The sequence below is a fragment of the Muntiacus reevesi genome, chromosome 13 (assembly GCF_963930625.1).
Source record: "Muntiacus reevesi chromosome 13, mMunRee1.1, whole genome shotgun sequence".
In the NCBI taxonomy this organism is placed as follows: Eukaryota; Metazoa; Chordata; class Mammalia; order Artiodactyla; family Cervidae; genus Muntiacus; species Muntiacus reevesi.
In genome coordinates, this window is record NC_089261.1 from 52533776 (window position 1) to 52548465 (window position 14690).

The following is a 14690-nucleotide window of genomic DNA, read 5'->3' on the forward strand; positions in this document are numbered from 1 at the left end:
TCCCTAGAAACACAATTACCAAAACTAGTAACACAAAACTTAGCAAAAAAAGTCTGAATAGGTCCAGTGAAGAAACTGAATTAGTAGTTTAAGAATTTTCCAAAAAGGAAAATCTAGGCCCAGGATATTTCATTGATGAATTCTATGAATATATTTAAGGAGGTAATACCACCAATCCTTCACAAACTCATAGGAAACAGAGAAGGGAACAATTCTCAATTTATTCTGGGATTAAAACATTACAAAATCCAAAGAGTCACAAGAAAACTTCAGACCAGTATCTTCCATAAGAATAGACACAAAAACATTCAAAACATTAGCAAACTAATAGTAAGCAGCAAATAGTAAGAATTATATACCATGATCAAGTGGGATTTACCCCAGGAATACAAGGCTGGTTTAATTGTTAAAAATCAGTTAATATAGAACTCTATATTAATGGAATAAAGAACAGAAACCACATGATCATCTCAGACATTAACATGACCAACTGTTCTGTTTTGTCTGGGACTAAGAGTTTCCCAAGAAGCAGGAGTTCCAGTACTAAAACCAGGATCAGCCTGAGCAACTGTAACAGTTTGTCATGTTAAGAGATGCAGAAAATGCATCTGATAAACTGCAGTAAAATTTGATTTAAAAAAAAAAAAAAAACTCTGAGTAAAATAGAATTTAAAAGGAACCCTCTACCAAATAAAGAAATCTGCTACACATTTTGTCACAGTTAGCAACAGTGTACTGTATTCTTAAAAAATTAAAGGATTCCCTGGTGGTTCAGTGTTCAAGAATCCATCTGCCAATGCAGAAGACACCCTGGGGTCCAGGAACACCAGATCCCTGGTCCAGGAAGATCCCACATGCTGCGGATCAACTAAGTCCACGGGCCACAACTACTGAGCCCGTGCTCTAGAGCCGAGGAACCAAAACCACTGAAGCCCATGGTTCCTACAGCTTGTGCCTCGGCAACAAGAGAGGCCACAGCAGTGGCAAGTCAGAGCACTGTAACGAGACAGTAGGCCCCACTTGCTTCAACTGGAGAAAAGTCCAAGCAAGAACAAAAGTCCAGCATAGCCAAAAATAAATAAATAAATAAAATGTCTTTAAGTCAAGACGGTATATCTCATGTTAAGTGTTCTTACAATAATTTTTTTTAATTTAAGTAAAAGATTTGTACACTGAAGATTCTAAAACATCACTAAGAAAAATTAAAGATAAATAAATAAAAGGAAAATTACATGTTCCTGTATTAAAAAAAATATTATAATAATATATATTATAAGGCAGCAATTCATCCCAACCTGATCTACAGATTCAATGCATTCCCCATCAAAGTTCCGAAACATTTTTTTGCAGACAATGACAAGTCAATTTTTTTTTAACTTTACATGTAACTCAGAAGAGCCACAATTTTAAAAAATAACAAAATTTAAGGATTTACACTACTTGGTTTCATAAATTACCATAAAGCACAGCAATGGAGACAGAGCGGTACTAGCACAGGACAGACATACAGATAATGAAACAGAACTGCAAGTCTGGAATTAAATCTTCACATTTACAAGCAATGGGGAAATGACAATCTTTTCAACGAATGGTGTTAAGACAACCCGTTATGTTGCGTGCTAGGTCGCTTCAGTCATGTCCAACTCTTTGTGACCCTATGGGCCATTGCCCGCCAGCTTCCTCTGGTCCATGCGATTCTCCAGGCAAGAATACTGGAGTGGGTTGCCATTTCCTCCTTCAGGGGATCTTCCCATATACAGCAGGTGAATTTAGACCCTTATTTTGCACCATTCTCAAAAATTAACTCAAAATATATCATAAATCTAAGAGCAAAATCTATAAAATATCTAGAAGAAAACAAAAAAGAAATCCTTAAGCTCTTGGATGAGGTAGAATTCTTGAAACAACAAAAGTATGATCTATAAAAGAAAAATTGGGAAATTAAGCTCCACCAAAATTAAAACTTTGGTGCTTCAAAAGACTCCAATTAAAAGAGAGAGAGAGAAAAGCCACACACTGGGAGAAAATATTTGTAAAATCATGTATCTAAGAAAGGACTTGCATCCAGAATGTATTATAAAAACTCTTTCACGTCAATAAAAATTCAACAACGGGCAAAAGATCTGAATGGCTTTTTCCACCTAAATGGATATATGAATACTATATGAAAAAAATGCTTAACACTTTGCATCTTTAAGAAAACTGCTATTTAAAATCACAAAGAGTTAAACATTTCATAGTACAATGGCTGTAACAAAAAGGACAATAACAAGTGTTGGCAAAGGTATGAACAAATTGTAACTCTTATACACTGCTGATAGGAATATAAAATGTGGCCACTTTCAAAAACAGTTTGGCAGTTTCTCAAAAAGTTAGATGACCCAGAAATTCTATTCCTAGGCATCTATCCAAGAGAATGAAACCATATGTCCACACTAAAGACTTAAACTTTCAAGCTTCATTATTTGCAACAGTCAAAAACTGGAAACAATCCAAATGCCCATCAATTGGTCAACAGATAAACAAAATATGGTATATCCATACATCAAAATACTATTCAGCAATAAAAAGGAACAAAATATTGATGCATGCTACAATATGGATGAATCCTCAAAACATTATGTTAAGAAGCTAGATGATAAAGACTACATATTCTATGTTTCCATTTACATAAAATATCCAGAAAAGAAAAATCTATAGAAACAAAATACAGACCAGTAGTTGACTGGGGCCAAGAGTGAGAATAAGGGTTAACTGCAAAAAGACTAGAAAGAATTTTTATAAATGATAATAAAATTTCTAAAATTGGCTTGTGGTGATAATTTAACAACTCAATATATTTACTAACAAAGTATTAAATTTTGCATTCAGAATTAATTTGGGGTATTAAATAACTCAAAAAACTAATTTTTTTAAAAAACTGTATATACCCAGGAGAAATGAAAACATATCCACACAAAAACTTGTACAAAAATGTGCATAGCAGCATTGCTTGTAAGAGCTAAAAAGTAGAAACTCTAATGTTTATCAACTAATCAATGGATAAATAGTATGTGGTATATCCATCCATACCATGGAATATTACTCAGCAATAAAAATGAAATGAAATAATGACACATGGTACAACATGAATGAACTCTCAAAACATTATGCTAAGTCAAAGAAAGCAGTTATGAAAGATCACACATTGTAAGATTCCATTTATGTAATCTGTCCAGAATAGAGACAGAAGGTAATTAGTGCTCGCCTAAGGCTGAGGGTTTTGGAGGAAAATGGAGAGTAACAGTTGATGGGTATGAGGTTCCTTTTTGGGGATAATGAAAATGTTTTAAAACTGATTATGGTGATAGTTTCACAACTCTGTGAATATATTAAAAACCACTGAACTGTACACTTTAAATTGGTGAACTGAATGGTAGGTTAATTATATCTCAATAAAGCTGTTATTATCATCAAGGACAATAAACCTTGGTGTACAATCTGTGAGCAGGTAAAGCCATCAACACTGATAAGGACCTACCACAGCCACAGTTTCAATCTATCTACTTAGGATAGAAAAATCTCAAAGTTATAAATTCTTTCCAACCTACTGTGATTATTCTGTAAATGAGTATATATGTCTGAAATGAAAAGTAATCATTTATCAATTAGTTCAGTCACTAAGTTTAAAAAAATACTGACATTAAATTGTCCAATTTCAAATGCCCAAGATATATGAATTTTCTATTTCATGTTTTTAGAATCTATCTCAGTAATATTCATATAAACTCACTTTGTAAACTATTACATCATATTTAGACCTTATTCCTAAACCCCTTTAAATGCAATCAGCTTCCAGGCTTATATAATGTCATTCTACCTTCTGAAGAAAAGAAGAAATTCTGAAACTCAAATATCCAATCCTATCTTTGTAAAGAAGACATTCTTCTGTGCATTCTGGCACTATTCTGTGACCACAGCACTAGACAAAGTGCATAATTTATCTCACGATAGACTCACAGTTAAAAAGAAAGGCAAGTCTGATTACTAAACACCAGATTACTGTTGTATCATCACCGGATTAAAATTTAAACCACACAGTTGAAATAAATGTTGCTAAACACAAGATAGGGGGTGAAATTCACAGTTGTACAATCAAGTGTTCGCCTCTTACTTCTTTCATGAAGTACTATGAACTTAAAGACTATTCTGCAGAAAAGGAGCCCAGGATGCTGGCACATGATTAACATTAGTAACGATTCGATCTAGATTACTCTTGGAGTAATGGAATATTTTCTCTGTCCTCTACTGACATGCAATAAAAATGCCCCAGTAGAGTAGAGAGGGGACTCGGCTGCCCAGCTCGGAAAGCTGCTCAGGCAGTCAGTTCCAGCCCTACCCAAGCCTTCCCCGTCCTCCTGCCGCGTCCCCCCCTCCACCCTCCAACATCCAAGAACACGGTCCCTGAGGGCCAGCTTCACGAAGAGAGGCTCCATAAGGCGGTCACTGGACGCGCGTGTTACCGAGCCCGTTTTTGTTTTGTTTAAAAACCAGATTCCTGTCAGAGCCCAGCCTCCCCACTCCCGCGGGAACAGGGGGAAGTGGCAGCGGGGGGCCGGGGTGGAGAGAGAGAATAAAAGAATGACCGAGTACAACCTGCCGTGCCAGCTAGCCGCAGAGGGCAGGAAAGGTAAGAGGTGGCTAGGAGGCCCGACGGGGAGGAAACTGCTCCCCAGCCGTCCACGCCACCCCACGCGGCCGCAGCCTCCCGGGTCCCGCCCCGGGCTCGCCGCCCTGCCCCGGCGCCGGCCGCCGCCTCCCGCCTTACCCGACCCTCCCAGGACGCGTTTCCTCTAGGGCCGGACCCCCGCCCTGGCCTCCTCGCGGGATAAGGCGGGTCAGTTCAGTCCGCTTCTCGGCAGAGGTGACTCGCGCGGCGATGTAAACACAGCCAGACCAGCTGCGCGCGGCCCATCCCCCGCGCCGGGGTCTGTAACCTCTTCCCTCAGCCCTGCTCCGCGCCTCGCGCTCCTCGCGGGCGGGCGCGCCGCGCGCCTTCCCCTTTCTCCAAGTCCAGCTCCCCAACCGTTGCCCCGGGGCACTCAGCCCCCTTTCCCAGCTCCCGGCCGGTGTCACCGCCACAGCCTCCGGAAAACCCTCCGCAAACCCCGGAGCAAACAACACAGGCGCCGGGCGGGGGCGCGGAGGGAGGCGGTGGCACCCGGGACGGCAAGCCTTTCTCGCCGCACCCTCCGCGCTCCCTCCCTCCCACCAGCCTCGGCGGCCCGCGCTCTTACCTGCTCTCCGCGTCGCCCGGGAAGACCGCCGCGTCGCTTTCCCTCCCGGCAGGGCCGCGGACTAGCCGCCGCCGCCGCCGCGGCGTCCGGTGGGAGCCGGGGCCTCCCCGGCTGCCCGAGCCGCTCCACTGGGAGAGGAGGAGACAAAACAGCGGCGCGCCGCCCCGCGCAGAGCCCCCCGCCCGCGCCGCCCCACCGACCCCCCAACCGCCGAGGCGACGGCGGCGACACTGAGCGCGGCGCGGGGAGCAATGGTGGCCCCCGCCCTCCACCCCCCGCCTCGGCTCCTCCCCCTCGGCCTCCTGCCGCCGCCACCAGGACACTCGAGTCCGCCTCCCCCACCCCGCCCGCTCCGAGCGCTCCTCCCCTCCCCACGCGGCGGCGGGCGGGGGGGGGAGCGGCGGCACCGCCAGTCACCGCCGCGCCTGTCAAACCCCGGCCGGCTATTTATACCGCGCGGGGCCCCGCCGCCCTGGGCCCGCACCAGCCCGCCCAACGTGCTTCCGTGGCCGTCTCGAGTCTCGCCCGCCCTGTAGCCCCCCAACTTCTCCCAAGCCCGCCTTCTCAGGTAAAGACTCTCGCCACTCGTCCCGCTTCCTGCTCGGCGCCTTCGCCAGCCTGTTCCCGACTCCGACCCCGGCCCGGGACTGGCGCGGGGGCTCCCAAACGCGGGCCGGCGCGTGGGGGACAGCGGGGCCGCGCGTGCACCTGCAGCGGCCGCCGGCCCGGACCGCACTCACACACCCTTGCCCCCTCTCTGAGGGCCCCCGCGGGCCCGGGCGATCACCCCATCCCCAAGCTCTGGACTCCCGCCCTTCTCCTGCAGGGACGGCCCGGCCCTCGGGCAGCCTGACAGTCACTGAGGGCTGGAGGTTGTGGAAACTCCTAGCCCGGGTCTCCAGCATCTCCACTCCGAAGCCTGGACTAAGTGGAAGGCGGGGGCGCGGGCGGGCCGGAGCGCGCCGCCGGCCCCGCCCCCGGTGCCTCCCAGGCCGGTGACGCTCGTGGAGCCACGCCCCTCCCTGCCCGCGCCCCTCCGCGCGGCCCGCTCCTCCTCCTCCTCCCGCTGGCTGCAAACGCCCGGCCTTGTACACCGCGGACCCCGCCCCGTTCCCAGAAATTACCACCCGCCCAACGGCCGGGCCGCGCGACGGTTGGTGCCCGCGTTTGCTGACGGGCGGGCGGCGGGGCTCAGCGCGCAGCTGCGGAGCGCGGCGGGCAGTCCCCTGGCTCTGGCCCCGGGGAGCTGCGGATGCCCGCACCGAGCCATTGTCGCTCCTCGTTCGGTCGGCGACGGACCGAGAAGTCACTGAAGTCCGAGGATTGTCGGTGCGGGAATGCGGGAGAGTGTTGGTGCGGGAGTATTTGGTAGCCTGCGAATTCGAAAGAAAAGGAAAACCCAGCTGTAGCGGCGAGCTTCTGGTTTCCCCCCTTTCACACAAAGAGGAATCTCTGAGCAGGGCACTCGCGCGCCTCCAAGTACACAAAAGCCCATGACACGGTGACCAGGGTTGCACTGCGTTTGTAGCGCCTCGTCAATGGTCTTTCTTACGCACAGTTATGCATATTACCGCCTCAATCTATTCCCCCACCAACACGCTTGGCAGCCGCCGCGTTTTCTTGTATTTATTCAACAAAGAACCGAGACTGTCCCAGTGCGCGTGGGGACCGATTCTGGTCCCCTCCCGGGCTCCTGCAGCCGCACTCCGATGGACCCGGCACAGTGTTCAGCAGGTTCGTTTCCCAGTTCCAGTCACTCTGAGGCTCCACCGTCAGTCCTGAGCGAAGGCAAAAACCTGAGGATTATAAGAAATAGCTGTTCTTGAAAGTAACTTGGGAACCGTGGAAATAACGCTACAGTAAGGCTCAAACTTCAAAGAATTACAGGAGGCCCTCTGATAGACGTCTCTGAAGAGCGAGGAATTTAATGATCTTCTCTTTCTTTTTCAAAGCTAATAATGCCTGTATATTTACTGGGATGCCAGGAGGGTTGCGAGGGGATTCTTTCCTATCCGAAAAAGCAACTGTGGATACTTTTTTCTTAAAGAGACTTTTGCTTTAAACATAGGGGAAATCTGGATAGCAAACAGGGTCAAAGAGATCCTCTGAACTGTGATGAAGTTTTATAGATTCCTGAGTTTTAAAACATAGCGACTCTTGGGGCTCCATAGCTCAGGGGTTAGAGCACTGGTCTCGTAAAATATAGCGACTATTGCCACTTTTTTAATTAAAGAATTTATAAAGCCTTATAACACTCAAGGGCTTCCCTTGTGGCTCAGCTGGTAAAGAATCTGCCTGCAATGCGGGAGACCTGGATTCGATCCCTGGGTTGGGAAGATCACCTGGAGGAGGCTACCCACTCCAGTATTCCGGCCTAGAGAATTCCATAGACTGTATAGTCCATGCTGTCGCAAAGAGTCCGGCACAACTGAACGACTTTCCCTATAACATTCAAATCTTTCATACACATTAAACAGGATACATTAAACAGCATCCTTTCTAGGGCAGTATTTCTATTGCCCTCTTTCCTGTAAAATAGCCTATCACTTAAGGGAACTGTAAAGAATTGGCCTGCAATGCAGGAGACTCAGTTTCATTCCTCGGGTTGGTAAGACCCCCTGGAGTAGGAAATGGAAACCCACTCCAGTATTCTTGCCTGGAAAATCCCATGGACAGAGGAGCCTGGTGGACTACAATGCATGAGGTCACAAAGAGTTGGATACGACTTAAGCGCCTGAGCATAAGTTCACTATTGTCCATTTTTTATATTTGTAAGGAATTAGTATTCAGTACTACTGTATCTCCATGACCATAACATGGCATATTAAGGAGTGTGCAGCGAAGCCCTGATTTCTAAGTTAGGAACAGATTTGGTCTGTATATATAGAGACCAAATATTAATAAGATTATGTGTATACTAGGTAGAATAATTTTGTACTTTTCTTTTTCTTTTTTTAGATACTTTTCTGTTTCCCTTTTGTTTTCACTAAGAAAATCTCTTTTTAAGACCACTTGAGACTATTCAGCCTGCCTTCAATATGATAGGCGAAATAAGAAAAGAGATTATCATCACTTTTATATCAGAATGTTAAATGGGAGACGGACGCTTTAGCACCTGCTTTAAGGGTGGAAGTGGTAATCAGCATGAGGAATGAAGGAGAAGATTAGATTCTCCAAGTGGTAGCCTGTAAATGATTTGTCCCTCCCAAATTGAAAATTCTCATTTTTGGGCAAATACTTGAGCACTATGAGTTATAGTTGATTAAATAAGGCCCCATTCCCTTTCAAAGTGAATAATCCAAGAGAACAAAGGAATGCCATGCTGCCTTTTCTAACCAGCATTCTACTGGTCATACAGACTCCTAACTGAATGTGGGATGGCACTACACAAGGACATAACACCAGAAGATGAACATCACTAGGGCCATGTTGGAAGCCAGGTATCGCAAGGCCCTGACACAGTAGTGAATTCTGAGTGACTGACATAGGTTTTAAACTTGTTGGATTCCCTCACTGCAGGTGGGCAAATCACAGGTTACCAACAATTGTGTAAACTTTATAAGAACAGTCAGAAAAATCTCTTCTTTTGTCTCTTTAAAGAGTAAGGGGTTCTGGGCAACTGTCCAGTTATACCATGGTGTTGGTGAGTTACTGTATCCATCCCTCCCACCAGCCCTTTCTGGGCATCTCCAAAGATAATTATTCATAACTCTCCCATATTCTGTGTCTGCAAAGGAACCCAATCCCCAAACTCATGTTTTGTTTTAGATACCATCCTGCCTTTTATAAGTCAGAATCTCTTAAACATTGTATGTTAATCAAGTTATAGTAGGCCTGCCTGAGAGAATGATGAAAACCAAAATAATTTTGGAGGAACATGTTAAGTTTCCATAATTCAATGAAATAGTTCTTAAGAATGAAATTTGTACCATCAAATGAAACCAGATAAGCAAAAAGTGTAAAGTTTTTAATTTAGAATGGACACCAAATCCTCTTGAGTTACATGTGTAATTTTACCATGTAATGTTTTCTTGTAAAATAAGTACTTAAAATCATTTCATAACTTGAGTTCTTGATATACCTACAAAGCAGTCTTCTCTTTAAAACAGTGCTTTAGTTGGAAGCATTGTATTTATTCTAACCACATATAAATTACTTTCAAAAAAATAAAAATAAATTACTTTCAAGGAATATTTTATTAGTTTTTAAAAATATTTGAAGTATTTAGCATGGATTACACTTTATTCTGGTTAGGATTTCTAATATTTTCAATGGCAAAACCAACTTTTGTAAGCAGATTTTGCCTCCTTATCTTTATTTTTAAATTAAATAATTCCATGGAATTCTCCAGGCAAGAATACTGGAGTGGATTGCCATTCCCTTCTCCAGGGATCTTCCCAACCCAGCGCTTGAACCCAGGTCTCCTGCATTACAGGTAGTTTCTTTACCATCTGAGCCACTAGGGAAGCCCATAAAATTAAAAGTTCAAGTGAAATGTATATGAAGACATTTTATTAATGATTTAGGATTATATTTAATCTTTAAAGTTTCAGATTTAGCACTTCCCAGGTGGTGCTAGTGGTAAAGAACCTGCGTACCAATGTAGGAGACACAAGAGACATGGGTTCGATTCCTGAGACAGGAAGATCCCGTGGAGTTGGAAATGGCAACCCACTCCAGTATTCTTGCCTGGAGAATCCCGGGGACAGAAGAGTCTGGTGGGCTACAGTCCATAGGGTTGCAAAGAGTCAGACACGACTGAAGCAAAGCAAGCAAGCAAAGTTTCTGAATGAAATTGATTTCTTAATAAAATTCAGGATAAATGCTATAGTAGTTAATTAAAACACAAAGATAAATGTCTTCCGTGGAGAAAGATCTGAAATAAATTGCCATATCTTCAGGCTGACTAGTTTTCAAGGACACTTAGCTGTTCCTTCCATGCTACTAAGATAAAATGAGTTAGTAGAAATTTTTCTTTCCATTCATTTCCTGGATCACCCTGAAGATTAGAAAAGCATACCAAAAGCCATGTTTTTCCCATTATTTATTTACTTTCTTCTCTGGTGGTTTTTCCTACTGGTCAGCTAATCAGAATGGGTAGCATCATATTTATAGTAAATAACAGCAGTGATAATAATACATTATTGTTATTATTAAACATGATGTATTATTATTAGATTAGATAGATATAATAATAACAATAATATTGGCTCCTATTAGTATACATACAACTGGATACTTTGTGTTCATTAATCTTATGAATTCTGTATAATTATCCCATACTACAGTTCATGTTGAAGGTATGAGAGGTTAAGCCACTTGTTCAAAGTTACATAGTAGAGAGACTTTTCTAGTGGCCCAGTGTTTAAGACTCCGTGCTTCCATTGCAGGGAATGCAACTAAGATCCTGCATGTTGCATGGCGAAAATATTTTTTTAAAAATTTTTTATAACTTTATGCAGTAGATAGTATAGTTGGAGATTTACTCCTCCAGAGCCTGTGTTCTCAACCACTAACACTGAATACACCTAAAATGCAACCTTGTTTCAACTGTTCTTGTCCAAACATCAAGGATGAAAAGTATTGCCCTCTGCTTCAGCCTTGACAGCAGCCTCCTGTCCTATGCCCCCCAAATCCGTGGGGCAGGGCCCCCACCTTGCAGCCCTGCTCACCTCTGTTTGGCATCCCTGTTCTGCCTAACGCAGCTGGCACTGCTGCAGACAGTTGAATGTTTCTGGCTGTGTTCCCTATCTGCCTCTCCAGACACTCCCTTTTCCTCTGGTTGCCAACATCTTCTCTGTACTCTGGCCTGTGGCTCTTGTATCCTGTTCTTCCTGTCTGTCTCATTGTGTCTGAGTAGACTTTCCATTATCTGCTGATGACACTGACTGCTAAGCAAAAAGAAAGAGGGGAATTTAAGGCCAGGATAAGAATCCAATCAATATGGAGGATAAAAGGTCACAGGAGAACCATAATTGAAATGTGAACAAAAAAAAAGAAAGAAAGAAAGAAATGTGAACGCCAGACAGAAAAGAATGGAGTAAATGGGAAGGGGAGAGTTCTAAAATACTGTGAATGTATATGAAAGACTGGATACTCTCATAATGTAAAGGAGAGAGGGAAGCAAAAATAATTCTATGGTTCAAATTAATATTCAGCTGTCTATGAATTAGTATAGTAATTGATAATATCTGTGCTTACATGTGGTCAGAATCCTGTGTGTGTGCTCAGTTGTGTTTGACTCTTGGACTGGCACTCTTGGACTCTTGACTCTTGGACTGGCACCCTGCCAGACTCCTCTGTCCATGGAATTTTCCAGGCAAAAATACTGGAGTGGGTTGCCATTTCCTACTCCAGAGGATCTTCCCAACCCTGGGACCAAACCCGTGTCTCCTGCATCAGCAGGCAGATTCTTTACCACTGAGCCACCTGGGAAACCCTGGTCAGAATCCTAAATACCAACAAAATGCTTTTGAAATTTAGATTAGTGTAGATCTAGTAATAGTGTAGATCAAATGTGTATTTTCTTTTAAGCTTTTTTTAATCCTCATAACACAATTAGGAAGGTATTATCATTTTGCAGATTATGAAACTGAGGCAACTAAAGGTGTAGAACAATTTTTCCAAGACCAGCAGCAAGTGAGTAGTGGGGCCAGGCAGGAAAACTAAGCAGACTGGCTCCAGATTCCCTGCTCTCAACACTGCTCAGCTTCCTCCTGCTCCTCCTTCGCATCATCTCCAAGGCTGAAGGTGACGGGTCAGGTCGGCTTCTCCCCATCCTGTGTGTGTCCGGGTCAGGTCGGCTTCTCCCCATCCTGTGCTCTCTCCTGTGATTTAAAAGTAGGTGAAGGAGCCCAGTTCACGATTCAACAAACCTAAAAGTGGCTTACATTCTACTAGAGAATTCCAGAGTCCACTTACAATGTCTGCATTGTTATTTGGTTGCCTGAATGGGGAAAGAAAATTAAAATATACTCTGTTTTTTAATTAACTACTTGATATGCCAATAAAATAATTTTCCTACGTTCATTGGCTACATACTCTCTTTTCTTCATATGATGATTTTGCAATATTAGTTTCATGGAAAGAACAGAAAGATCATTTTTTTCCTCTAGCTTAGAATATTAAACTTTGGTTTTTATTACTGATACTTTAGAAATGCTTCTGTTACCCTTATAACTTATTATTGATAATATATACATTTTAGGAAAGTTTTCAATTTGCAGGAATTTCTATCACATTTCTTTCATATAGAAGTAAGATTTTAGTTTATTCCAGTTTTCATACACTGTGACTAATCTTAGATATTCTTTGACTTTGAAAACAGTATTTGAAAACTGATATGTATAGGATGGATAAACAACAAGGTCTTACTGTATAGCACAAGAAACTATATTCAATATCCTGTATCATAATGGAAAGAATATGAAAAATAATATATATGTGTACAAGTTAGTCACTTTGCTGTACAGCAGACATTAGTTCAACATTTTAAATCAAATATACTTAAGTAAAAATTTTTTTTAAATGCCTCTTAGACAAAAAAAATTAGTTGCTATTTGATGTTCAGTGAGTAGTGATAATGAATCATGTTATCTCTATGGATGTCACTTTTTAATGTCAAATCAGTCGTGTACTTACATATTTTGCCAATTTATTCCTAGAGTTATTCCTGTCAACTCTGGTATAATCCAAAACTTCCTCATTACTTATTTTCAAATTTATCTTTTCCTTTGAATGTTTGCTTTGATATGTTTTGAAATTATGATCTCGAATTTCTATTTTTGATGTAACCATCATCTTTATCACTTTTGTCTCATAGTCCTTTAATTTTTGTCTGAATAAATATATTTATCTAAAATTGACAAATTCAATAATTTTCAAATTTAAATTTTAAAATAAGAAGGTACGCTTCATATCTATTCAAATCAGAAATCTAGTTCTTATTTATTCTCTTGAAATATCCCAAAATGCCTTTTCAAATTACAGTTAAAATGCACATTCAAGCTTTATGAATCTTTTGAATAAATATTTCACCACTCATTTGTATATGAGTTTGTCTTCTGAATCTTCATAGTACATATTTTTAGAATCCTCATCTTATCATTGTACCTATGTTGCAAGGTTTGAACAGTTTGACAGTGGAGAAACTGTCCTATTATATGGAGAACCTGAAGTGAAATAAGTTGGCATGTGTGTTTAAATGCTCCATCTAAGGATTAGTGATGGTTCATCTGACACGTGAACCTGAAAAAAGAACATGTAACTGTAGCAAAATACTGAAGTAGTCCGCAGCTTCAGGTAAGGTGTGGAGGCAGATTTCCAGTGCTCTCCCAAGAGAAAAAATAGCCAGAAATGGCTGATGCAGACTACAGGAATGAGTGAGTCGAGAAAGAAGACAGATCTGAACCAACTGTGGTTGAAAAGTCTTACTTTAACAAATTTTACAAAACACTCGTCCATGTGAGCATGTTGGTGAGACTCATTCTGGGTTCTCCTTAGCAGTCAGTTAAGAACCACTGAACTTAAGTTTATTAACCTTAGGCCCAGCTGTCCACCTGCCCCAAAGTTCTCCAGATGTGCTGGCTCCCTTATAATACTCTCCTTTCAGCTTAGGCTACATCAAGTTGGTTTCCATTTATTTATTTATTTATTTATTTTGGTTTCCATTTTTTGCAAACCAAAATATTTCCTACAAGACTCTGTTTTTCCCAGATTACTGCATTAAACCTGTAACTAGTCTGCTTAATACTATCCCCAATTCCAATTGTTTTTATACATCCCTGCCAGATAAATCTCCCTATAGCATAGTCCTGATGATGTCGTTGCTCAGAACCTCTGAGGACAAACTCCTCAACTTGGCATTGAGGGTGGTGAGGTTCAGAACACACTGTCCCAAAATATGGCACCTTGGCATACTGAATATTTTAAACTGAAGGAGTTTGATTAAATAGGAGAAGCAAGGTCACTCTGACTCCTCTTCCCCCACCCCTTCTTTCCTGAAACAAACCCTAAAACTCTCCTGTGAAACGTGACCTCTCTGTCCCCAGGAAGGGAGCATCCTTATCTCCAAAGACAAAGGGACACCAAGAGGAGTGATAACCAGAGGCCTTGCTAACTTTCCCCTAGTTTCTTACAGTTACCTCCCATTCCTTAACTGAACATACTCCTCAACTGTCCACTCTTCATCCAAAAGTGAAAGTGTTAGTCACTCAGTCGTGTCCAGTTCTTTGTGACCGCGTGGATTGCAGCCGGCCAGGCTCCTTTGTCCATGGGATTTCCCAGGCAAGAATACTGGAGTGCGTAGCTCTTCCCTTCTCTGGGGGATCTTCCCAAGCCAGGGATCAAATGCAAGCCCCCTGCATTGCAGGTAGTTTTTTTACTGTCTGAGCAACCAGGGAAGCCTACTCTTCA

At 42.8% G+C, this 14690-nt stretch overlaps 1 protein-coding gene across 6 annotated transcripts in view; it reads right to left on the bottom strand.

Moving 5' to 3' along the window:
- ELF2 (E74 like ETS transcription factor 2) overlaps positions 1-5451 on the bottom strand; it is a 92345-nt gene extending 86894 nt beyond the window's left edge. For 3 of the 6 annotated variants that reach the window (XM_065904802.1, XM_065904803.1, XM_065904799.1), the window contains exon 1: positions 5277-5451. The gene's annotated coding sequence lies outside the window, so the exon portion shown is untranslated. Of the gene's footprint in view, positions 1-4807; positions 4828-5276 lie in introns of those variants that run through there. The other 3 variants (XM_065904804.1, XM_065904805.1, XM_065904801.1) reach the window with 3 other exon arrangements.
- Between the last annotated feature and the right edge of the window lie 9239 nt (positions 5452-14690).